Source organism: Triturus cristatus, chromosome 12, assembly GCF_964204655.1.
Source record: "Triturus cristatus chromosome 12, aTriCri1.1, whole genome shotgun sequence".
NCBI classification, from domain to species: Eukaryota; Metazoa; Chordata; class Amphibia; order Caudata; family Salamandridae; genus Triturus; species Triturus cristatus.
This window is the reverse complement of record NC_140595.1, coordinates 702172905-702182575: the sequence shown is the minus strand read 5'-3', so window position 1 is coordinate 702182575 and position 9671 is coordinate 702172905. Positions and strand designations below refer to the sequence as shown.

The 9671-nt window shown below is 52.4% G+C and overlaps 1 non-coding gene across 1 annotated transcript; it reads right to left on the bottom strand.

Annotated features, from left to right (window-relative positions):
* Nucleotides 1–5129: 5129 nt before the first annotated feature.
* Nucleotides 5130–5215, bottom strand: TRNAR-UCU (transfer RNA arginine (anticodon UCU)). The gene is given in 2 exon segments: nt 5130–5165; nt 5179–5215. It is a non-coding gene; the product is annotated as a tRNA-Arg (tRNA).
* Between the last annotated feature and the right edge of the window lie 4456 nt (nt 5216–9671).

Below are 9671 nucleotides of genomic sequence, written 5' to 3'. Positions count from 1 at the left end.
CAGGCTCCTTCAGGTCACAGTCAGAAGATTCACTTCTCTTCTGCCATAGGTCCAGCCGTTTTTCTGAAGTGGGTGCCTTAATGTGCCACATTAAGGCCTGAAACCAGCTAGTGTGGTGGGGTGAGTCCTGGGAAGGCACTAACCATTGGGGTACAGGTTCCTGAGGCCAACCCTAGCCCCTTTTTCAGAAGTTCCTGTTTGCCTTACTGCAAACAGACCCAAAGCGCTGTGTTTCAGGGCATTTTCAAGATGGTGAAAGTCTTCAGTCACACTAAACTTGGGCTGTGAGGGCTGGGGATGTGTGGGGAGAGTACATTGGTATTCATAGTGTGCTCCCACATTTAACACTAAAATCTAGTTTGAGATAGGCACTGTACCCACAACAAACCCATAGTCAGATGTATGTTAGGACAAAAGGAGGGTCCTCTGGCAACCAGACAGTGATTACAATAGAATTGTCTTGGACCCTATTCTCTCCTTTTCAATTATATCCTAAGTGTTATATGTAAACCCAGAGACAGAGGTCTGGAATTACAAAAACAGGGTCCTTCAGCAACCAGACAGGAGATCCACTAGAATTGTCTTGCAACCATTTTCTCTCCTTTTCAAGTATGCCCATTCGCTACATGTGGCTCAACAGACCTGTCAAGCAGGATTTCACACTACTGTCAAAAGGAGGGCCAGAGCCCCCACCCTGTGTGTTTTTATGAACTCAGAGCAGTCATCTCTGCTCATTCAGTTCAACCTATTGTTTGGCCCTGGGAGGCATTTCACACCCTTTTCACACCTATTTAAGGTTAAACATTGTCTGGGATAAGTAGGATAACTAATACAAGTTAGCCTCCAGGACCTTCATGCACGGAAAAGGTAACTTTCGAAAAGTTACTTTGCCATAATATGTATTAAAATTCTGACTTCACCATTAAATAAGATTTTTAATAACTATTAAGTAATTTAATTATTTTTCTGACTGGTCCCTTTCCGGAGATTAATGTTTTAATCTGTGCTCTGTTTTCCAACATAGGACAGCTAGGCCTGCTACAGTGAAAATAGCTTTTTGGGTCTTGTAACTATAGGGAGATATTATGGATTTTCCCAGGGTGTCAGAAACATTATATAATGATACTTGAACCTTAGAGGTTATTATAAGACAGATATAAAACATGATTCTTTTATAGTTCATTGATAAAATCATATTATTCCAATTTTCATATGAAGATGGTGGTTCATAGATATCGTTTAGTCACAGTCTTCATTTACTTCATAGATGTTACCAAAGGACAAATATTCTACAGTTTAGCTGATTCTCACAGGGTACAGCCAACATGTTTCGCAGCTAAAATGCCGCTTCCCCAGAGCTGTGTGAGTATAACAAATGAGGAGAAGTGTATCTTGTTTCAAAAAACATTTTTTTTTTATATTTTATAGTTGCGATTTCTGCTACTTAGGGAGACCAGACGTTCTGGATTTCCGAAGATAGTCAAAATGGATTTAATTCTGTCCTGGTGAACCAATACCTCTTCCAAAACTGAATTCAGGCCCGGGTTTTCAGGCAAAGATTAGGTCAGCATAATTGATTCACTCCAAGTAATATGCTGCACATGCTTTTGTCTCCATCAGCCCATCTCCAGCGTGATACAAAGGAAGCCATCGGTCTGCATGCACTGCTGCTGCCTTTTCTCTCCTTTCCCACATGAGTGGTATCAGCCCAACTGGACATACTGCACGCATGACATAGAATATCAAACAATTGTGATCTCTTTTCACTGATATCTTTTTACTGCATGCAAAGGTAGTGTCACAGTTATAGGAAAAAAGCAGCAGAGAGTGTCACTGGCTCAGCACCTCCCCTTTGCCCTATAGCACAACCCTAAACCTTTGTTTACCACAGTGTTATGTCAATAAATGTTATTTTGTGTATTCCAATGCCATAACTGATATTATGTAGTCCTACGTCTATGTCTGTAGCCTGCCCCAGTGTTTGCTTTCTAAAAATCTGGCCACCCTATACTTCGGGCATTTAATCAAACTGTCACTGCTGTCAGAGAAGGTGGACGTGCTGTCGTGTCTGTGTGCTTCTAAGCCACACAATGCGCGCTCCATACAGGTGTTAGATGTGCATATGATGGCTGTTTTCTAAAAATCAAGAAGGCACTGTGGAAACTCTCAAAGGAAAGGCACTAGTATCAAGTACAGTTTCAGCATCGATCCAGGAGAGTTGGATGGTGCCAGAATTTCAGCACAAGCAATGGCTATATAAATGCGTTCTATATAAATGTTCTATATGTATATTTAGCTTATTTGAATACAGTGAAATTCTGCCATAGATCGAGCACTCGTGGATGTCCCTTTAAGTTTCCCCACAAACACAAGATCTTTAAATTCTTTCCTGTCTGGTGAACTCTATTGCGGGTAAACACGATTGTCCAGAAATTGTCTGCTTAGTTATCCTTCTCAATGTCTTAGGCCAGGAATGTTGTTATCGCAATATATAAATAAAAAAAGACCCTACTGAATCAGAGAAGTCACATAGGTGAATATATCGCAGGGTTATTGATAGTAAATGTTTCTGCAAAATTATCTTATATGGAAATTTTGGCGCTGGTAAACTAGATCTTGAACCCCATCCAAGGGAGGTTTGCTCTAGTGCACCATATATCATCCTAGATCTATTATTGTCTTCTACAGGGCTTCAGGTGGGATGAAAAAACTGGGGGGGGGGGGGGGCTCAAAGGGGCGTCGCTGGTGTCAGTAAGGGCGTGGCTTAAAAACACAGAAAGTGAAAATCGGTGTCTAGCATAGTGTGCCACCTGACTGGCATTTTGCTGCTCCTGTCATTGCATCCAGATATACAATACAACAAGTAACAGTATATCTACAATAAGCCATGACTGTTGGCTTTGTCAATGGTTGTTATGTGTGTATGATAAATAAACAACAACTATGGCTTTGTTGTATATAACATTGAAAATGATTCCCTTCTGAAATGATGGGACTGAAAGAACCACAACGAGTCTCTTTGAGGTCACATTATGGGCAGTGAAGGGGGGCACTGCTACAGAGATAAGATTTTTTTTTTCATCTCGAGGATGAGGCCAAAAATGGAGAGCCCGATAGGGACCTGTCTCAGCACCTGCATTTTAGAACTGCTGGTGCTCAGCACCAGCTGGACCCGGCCCACTTAAACTCTGGTCTTATATTATTTATAAACAATGTCATGGCATGGAGTGGGGTGGCACTGTGTGGTGTGAATTGGAGTGACATTGAATGGAATGGAGTGGAGTGAACTATGCTGTAAAGCACTTGAATTACAATTGATTGGAGTGGCATGGTGTGGAGTGGACTGGCTTTGTATGGCATGGAGTGGAGTAACACTGTGTGGAGTGCAGTAAATTGGCATTTTATTGCATTGTGTGGCATTAACTGGAGTGGCATTGTGTGGAATGGAGTGCCATTGTGTGACAAGGAGTGGAGGGCATTGAGTAGGGTGGAGTAGCATTGAGTGAAGTGACATTGTGTGGTGTGGAATGGCATTGTGTGTACTGTAGTGATATTCTGTGGCATGGTTTGGCATTGTGTGGCATGGAATGGCATTTGTGGAGTGGAGTGGGCTGTGTGGAGTAGAGTCGAGTGATTTTGTGCTGCGTGGAGTGGCATTGGGTGAAGTGCCATTGTGTTGTCTTGTGTGGCGTGAAGTGGAGTGGCATTGAATGGAATTGAATGGAGCGACATTGAGTGGAGTGTCCTTCTGTTTCCCATCTATTTGCAGGGGCTGCTCCCTGTGTTTCCTCTCCATTTGCAGGGGCTCCTTCCTGTGTTTCCTATCCGTTTGCATAGGCTGCTCCTTGTGTTTCCTCTCAGTTTGCAGGGCCTGCTCCCAGTTTCCTATCCGTTTGCATAGGCTGCTATCTGTGTTCCCTATCCGTTTGCCTAGGCAGCTACCTGTGTTTCCTCTCCCTTTGCAGGGGCTGTTTCCTGTGTTTCCCCTCAGTTTGCAGGGGCTGTTCCCTGTGTTTCCCCTCAGTTTGCAGGGGCTGTTCCCTGTGTTTCCTCTCCCTTTGCAGGGGCTGTTTCCTGTGTTTCCCCTCAGTTTGCAGGGGCATTTCCCTGTGTTTCCTCTCCGATTGCAGGGGCTGTTCCCTGTGTTTCCTCTCCGTTTGCAGGGGCTGTTCCCTGTGTTTCCCCAGAGTTTGCAGGGGCTGTTCCCTGTGTTTCCTCTCCTTTTGCAGTGGATGTTCCCTGTGCAGGGGCTGTTACCCGTGTTTCCTCTCAGTTTGCAGGGGCTCTTTGTCCCCTGTTCATATAGGGCTAGTGCAGGAAGGGGAGAAGGTTCAATGCTCCACCACAGAAGCACTCGTTCTCTCCAGCAGCACCTTTCAAACCCTGCTTGTCTCTACCGTCCCTCGTTAAACATTCTCCAGAGAGGGGTGCACTCTTACAGTTAATAAAGTAGGCGCGCCTCTGGGCTGCTGTATCTCATGCTCCACCCTCGCTCGCAAACTTCCCCCACACATACCCCCTTTCTTCCTCGACAAGTAGCTCCAAGGAGAGCTGTATATGTAGCGAGGCCTCCACTACACAGCTTTGCTGAAACAACGATGCAGCTTTGCTGTTCATATTGCCCTTCGCGTTACAGATATTGCCTTGCTGCCCCCCGTGCCCCGCTTTACATAGGCCAAGAAGCAGGGGTACAGCTATCCTGTTTCTCACACACATCTCCACTTCCTAGTTAAACACGCTCCTCCTTCTCCTCCGGGCTCCCGCCCCTTCATCCAGTGTCCCCCACACGGCTCTGCTGGAGGCTGTGATAGCTTGTTGCTCGAGTCGCACAACGAAACCCCCTCGTGCATTATTGTCTTGGCCACGGACGTTCTCAAACAAACTTTTGCCACGCCTGTGTGTACAATTAGAGAAGATGTACCTCAGGTTCCTAACTCAAGCTGCGTTCATGACAAGAACGTTCGGTAAATTTAAAGAGCAGGGAGTAAACACACCTTGGAGAGCAGCCCTCGAATGTGTGCTACGTTTTATCATCAACAAACTTCTGAAAAGTTGTTAAAAGTTTACAGTTGCGAACGTAAAGACCTGTTACAGTACGTCACTTTTTTAATGTAATATTAATAAAAAAGCGACTCTGGTGGGACTCGAACCCACAACCTTTGAATGTCTTCACATCACTAGAAGTCCAATGCGCTATCCATTGCGCCACAGAGCCGTCTGTTCTGATGGATCATCTGAAGAGTTTTTTGATAAGGAACACACACAGCCAAAGGTATTATCGAGAAATTAGTGTTTATAAAATTGAGCTCAGAATATAGCCATGCCTGGCCGAAACAGCAAATGTAGGAAACATAGTAACAAACATCTGTAGCCGATCAAGACAGACGTGTCCACCCATAACTCACTGAGGACGAGGGGGTAAACTATACGCGGAGTTCCAAAATCCATTTGTTGTGTAACCTTGCGCAGCCTTTTTTGTAGCATTTGTTATGCTATATGATGTAATAGTTTGGAAGTATATATGTTTGCTATATTGATTGACGGTCTTTGGTTTGCTCAAGCTGGCTAGGTTCATGCCGCCAACCTGTGGCGTAGCTCCAGCATTTCGAAACGTTAAAGTTAAGATTTACGTTTCTTATTTGTTTACAACCTCCGGATCAACTTTACCAGAGTGCTACTGTTTGTTTAACACTCTGGGAAAAGTAAATAGACTCTGCAAAGCCCACCATCTACCGGCTGAATGTAGTACTGCGCTCAAGGAGGCCCCCGGGGGAAGTAAGACCAGCGGTCTAGTCTTCCCCCGGGGAGTTCGCGCAAAAGGAAGGACAGGGGAGGAAGGGGTGGGATAAGGGGTGGGGTCGCAGGTAGGGTTAAAAGGGGCAGGAGGAGGAAGTCCTTCCTCTTCCATTCCCCAGCGCCTCAGGGAGGGTAGTTAGTGGACCGTTGGTGCGTGGTGCGGGGCCTGCGGAGCTTCGGTGGATCGGCGGGGGCGTGTTTTTGCGACGGTGAGCGTAGTGTGTCTGTGGGGGTAGCGAGCGATATCTGGGCTGCCTCGTTTGGCAACGTGTGGCGGCCTGCGGGTGTCGGGCGGAGTCGGCGGGGGCGGAGTGGTGGTTGGCGCGGAGCGCGTTTGTCATGGAGTCGGGTGGGGGCCAGACGCCGGATGAGGCGGCGGTGCGGGCGGCGCTACAGCTGTTGGGGCGTGCGGGGAGGGCGGACCTTCTGCGACCGGGTGTTTTGGAGCAGGCGTGGGTGGGGATGTCCAGGACTCCGCGTTCGGCGTCCGCGGGGGTTGCGGCGGCCGTTGTTGCCTGTATGGAGGAACCGCCTCCCAAGAAACACGCGGTGGGCGCGCGAGGGGGGGGCAAGAAGGCAGGGCCTGGGGGGAAGCCAGGGGATAGGCGTCTGAGCCTCCCGGCGCTGGGTTCGTCCGCTGAGGTGCCTGTGGGGGGGTGCGGGGGGGCTGTTGAGGGTAAGGGTGGGGCTGCGGAGGCGCGGTTGGTCCGGGTGGGGGCGGGGGCCGGGGGCAGCGGGGGGGCCTCGTTCCTGGTTGACTATAGTGAGGACAGCGACTTGGCGGAGGACGCGGAGGAGCGGGTTGGGGATGATTTCTCCCTGTATCTTTCGGGGAGTGAGTCCGCGGGGGGCGAGGGCGGTGGGTGGGGGGACCAGGGGCCGGTCGGGGGGGGTGGGGGCAAGGGGAAGGGTGGGGGGCGGGGAGGCAAAGGCAAGGGCCCGGCGAAGGCTGTGGGGGGCCGGGGGACGGGGCTGGTGACGCTTGGCCCCGCTGGGGGCGCAGGCCGCGGTCGTGGGGCGCGGGTCGCGGGGGAGGGCCGGTGGGACGACTGTTGGGCCGAGATGTCTTTAGAGGAGCGTATCCGGGAGCAGCGGCGGCTGATTGAAGACACGGAGCGGCGCTGGGAGGAGATGTGCGCGGCTAGGGAGAGGGAGGGGGAGCGCGCGGCGGACCGGGTGGTGGCGCGCGGGGGAGGGGTGGTGGTGCGCGGGGGAGGGGCGGGGCCGGCTCGGGGGCGCGGGCACTGGGTGTGGCTGGATGAGGCAGGGACGGACTTGACGTCTCAGAGACCTGGTGGCGCTGGGGCCCCCTCGGACTATGCCGGTCACGAGGGGGGGGTGGGATCCACGCCAGTGCTGATTGCTGGTAGAGGCCGGGGTGGGCCGGCGGGGCGCACTACGGCCTCCAGACGCCGGGACGAAGCAGTAGGGGGGTCCGCGGCGGCCTGCCCTCCATCGAGGGAGCGCGCATCATCGGCGCCGGAGTATGAGTTTGTCCTTGGAGAGAAAGGAAAAGGAATGAAGCGTGTAGTGCGTGAGGTGCGCATGGAGCCTAGTGAGCCTGTGGTGGTCGAAGAGCTGGATTATGAGTCGGAAAGTGAAGAGTTGGAAGAAGGCGAGGTGCGTGAGGTGACGGGGCCGGTGGCAACGAGAAAGTTTGGTGTTTTCCAGGACAGCAAAGCCAGCTGCAGCAAGGCGCCAGCGGCGAGGGTGTCGGCCCCGGGTCCAGGCGGGCGGGCGCAGGAGGTGCCACGCACTTTGACAGGTGAGAGCACATGGTGGGGGGCGTGGGATGAGGGGCTTGGGCGGGGGCGTAAGAAGTCTTGTAAGTCTGTGGGGGTGGGGGATGGGTAGGTGAGGGAGGTGGGAGAGGCGGCGCAGCCGCAGGTGCCGGCTAAGGCGGCGGCCCCAGAGGGGGATGTGAAGCGAATGGTGGGAGCTGGTGTTCAGACGGAGAAGGTGACAGATGGGAAGGAGGAAGGGGGTGAGAAGCATAAGAAGAAGCTGCCTTATATGGGGTTGGCGATGCCCCTGGGGTCCCATCTGTCTGAAAAGACAAGGGGCAGGATTTGGAAACACGAATATGTGGATGTCTTTAAATTGTTGCATCGGGAGATTCAGGCGAAAGAGGGGTCGAAAGAGGAGGAGTGGGAGTTGACACGGCGGCCACGGGTGCCGATAACTATGGAGAATTGGACGTCGGCCTTCCTGATTTATGCCAGTATTTATTGCGAGAAGCATCCGGATAGGGCGATTGCGTTGTTCAAATACATGGATATCATCAGAAAAGCGCAGATGCACTTTGGGGGTTTTGCCTGGCTAAGTTAGGATGAGGAATTTCGGGCGAGGGTCAGCGTCAACCCGGACAAGCCCTGGGGAGAGGTAGATCAGGAGCTGTGGGTGCAGTGGATGGCCTCCACGCAGTCCTCTGCGGCTACACACACTGCGAGTGGCCTTCCGGTGGCTTATCGGTCTTTTCAGTCCCATCCCGCCTCGGGGGGGGCGGGAGGGGGCGCAAGTGGAGCTGGGGGTGCGGGAGGACAGGCTGCCGCTGCCGGCGCAACCGGGCAGCCTGCGAAGAGTGGGGGAGCCACCACTGGGGCGTGTTGGAATTTCAACAAGGGATTCTGCACCCGCCACCCCTGCAAATTTAAACATGAGTGTTCTAAGTGTGGTGGCAAGCACCCGGTCACGCAGTGTTTCACCTTGGCCACCCCGTCCGAGCAATGGCGGGTCACGAAAGGAAGGGGGCAGGCTGGGCCAAAGGGCTCCTACACCGGTTAGTGTGGAGGCCATGGGTCCGTGGCTCTCCCGCTACCCTGATCAGGTGGCGGCGCTGAGGCTGTTTTGGGGGTTCACGGAAGGTTTTCGAGTAGGGTACCAGGGGCCACGGGAGTGCAGGTGGGCAGAGAATTTGCGGTCAGCAAAAGAGTTGCCGGAAGTCGTGGAGGCTAAATTGCGCAAAGAGGTGTTGGAAGGTCGCGTGGCCGGCCCGTTTGACACGTGGCCGCTGCCCGAACTCATCATATCCCCTTTGGGGGTGGTTCCAAAAAAGGAACCTGGCGAGTTTCGCTTGATCCACCATTTGTCTTGGCCTGAGGGGCGGTCAGTGAATGATTTCATCGCGGAGGAGGATTCCCGGGTGTTGTATGCGTCGGTGGATGATGCGATTGGATTGGTGCGGCTGTGTGGGCGGGGGGCGGAATTGGCCAAGTGTGACATCAAGTCGGCGTTTCGCCTTCTGCCGATTCACCCGGAGGATTTCTCGTTGCTGGGCATGCAGTTCGGTGGGGCCATTTTTGTGGACAAGGTGTTGCCCATGGGGTGCGCGGTCTCCTGTGCGCTGTTCGAGACTTTCAGTTCCTTTTTGCAATGGGCCTTCACTGACAGGGCGGGGCACCGGCTGGTGTCCCACTATTTGGATGATTTCTTGTTTGTAGGCCGTGGTCAGACGGGGGAATGTGGGGCGGCGTTGGGCCAGTTTCAGAGGATGGCGGGGGAGTTTGGTGTGCCGTTGGCGCCGGAAAAAACGGCCGGGCCCAGTTGTTGTCTGGCGTTTCTGGGGATTGAATTGGATTCGGTGGAGTGGATGGCGCGCCTCCCCCAGCAGAAGGTTTTGGAGATACAGGAGTGTCTGAGCCAAGTGATGGTGCAACGGAAGATTGATCTGAGGTCCGTCCAGCGTTTGTTGGGCTTGCTGAACTTTGCGTGCCGAGTGGTGCGGGCGGGCAGGACGTTTTGCAGGCGGCTCGGGTTGGCCATGTCAGGGGCTGTGTTGCCCCATCACTGGGTGCGGATTTCGGTGGGTGTCCGGGCGGATCTGCGAGTGTGGCAGGGGTTCCTGAGTGACTTCAATGGGGTCTCCTTGGACTTTG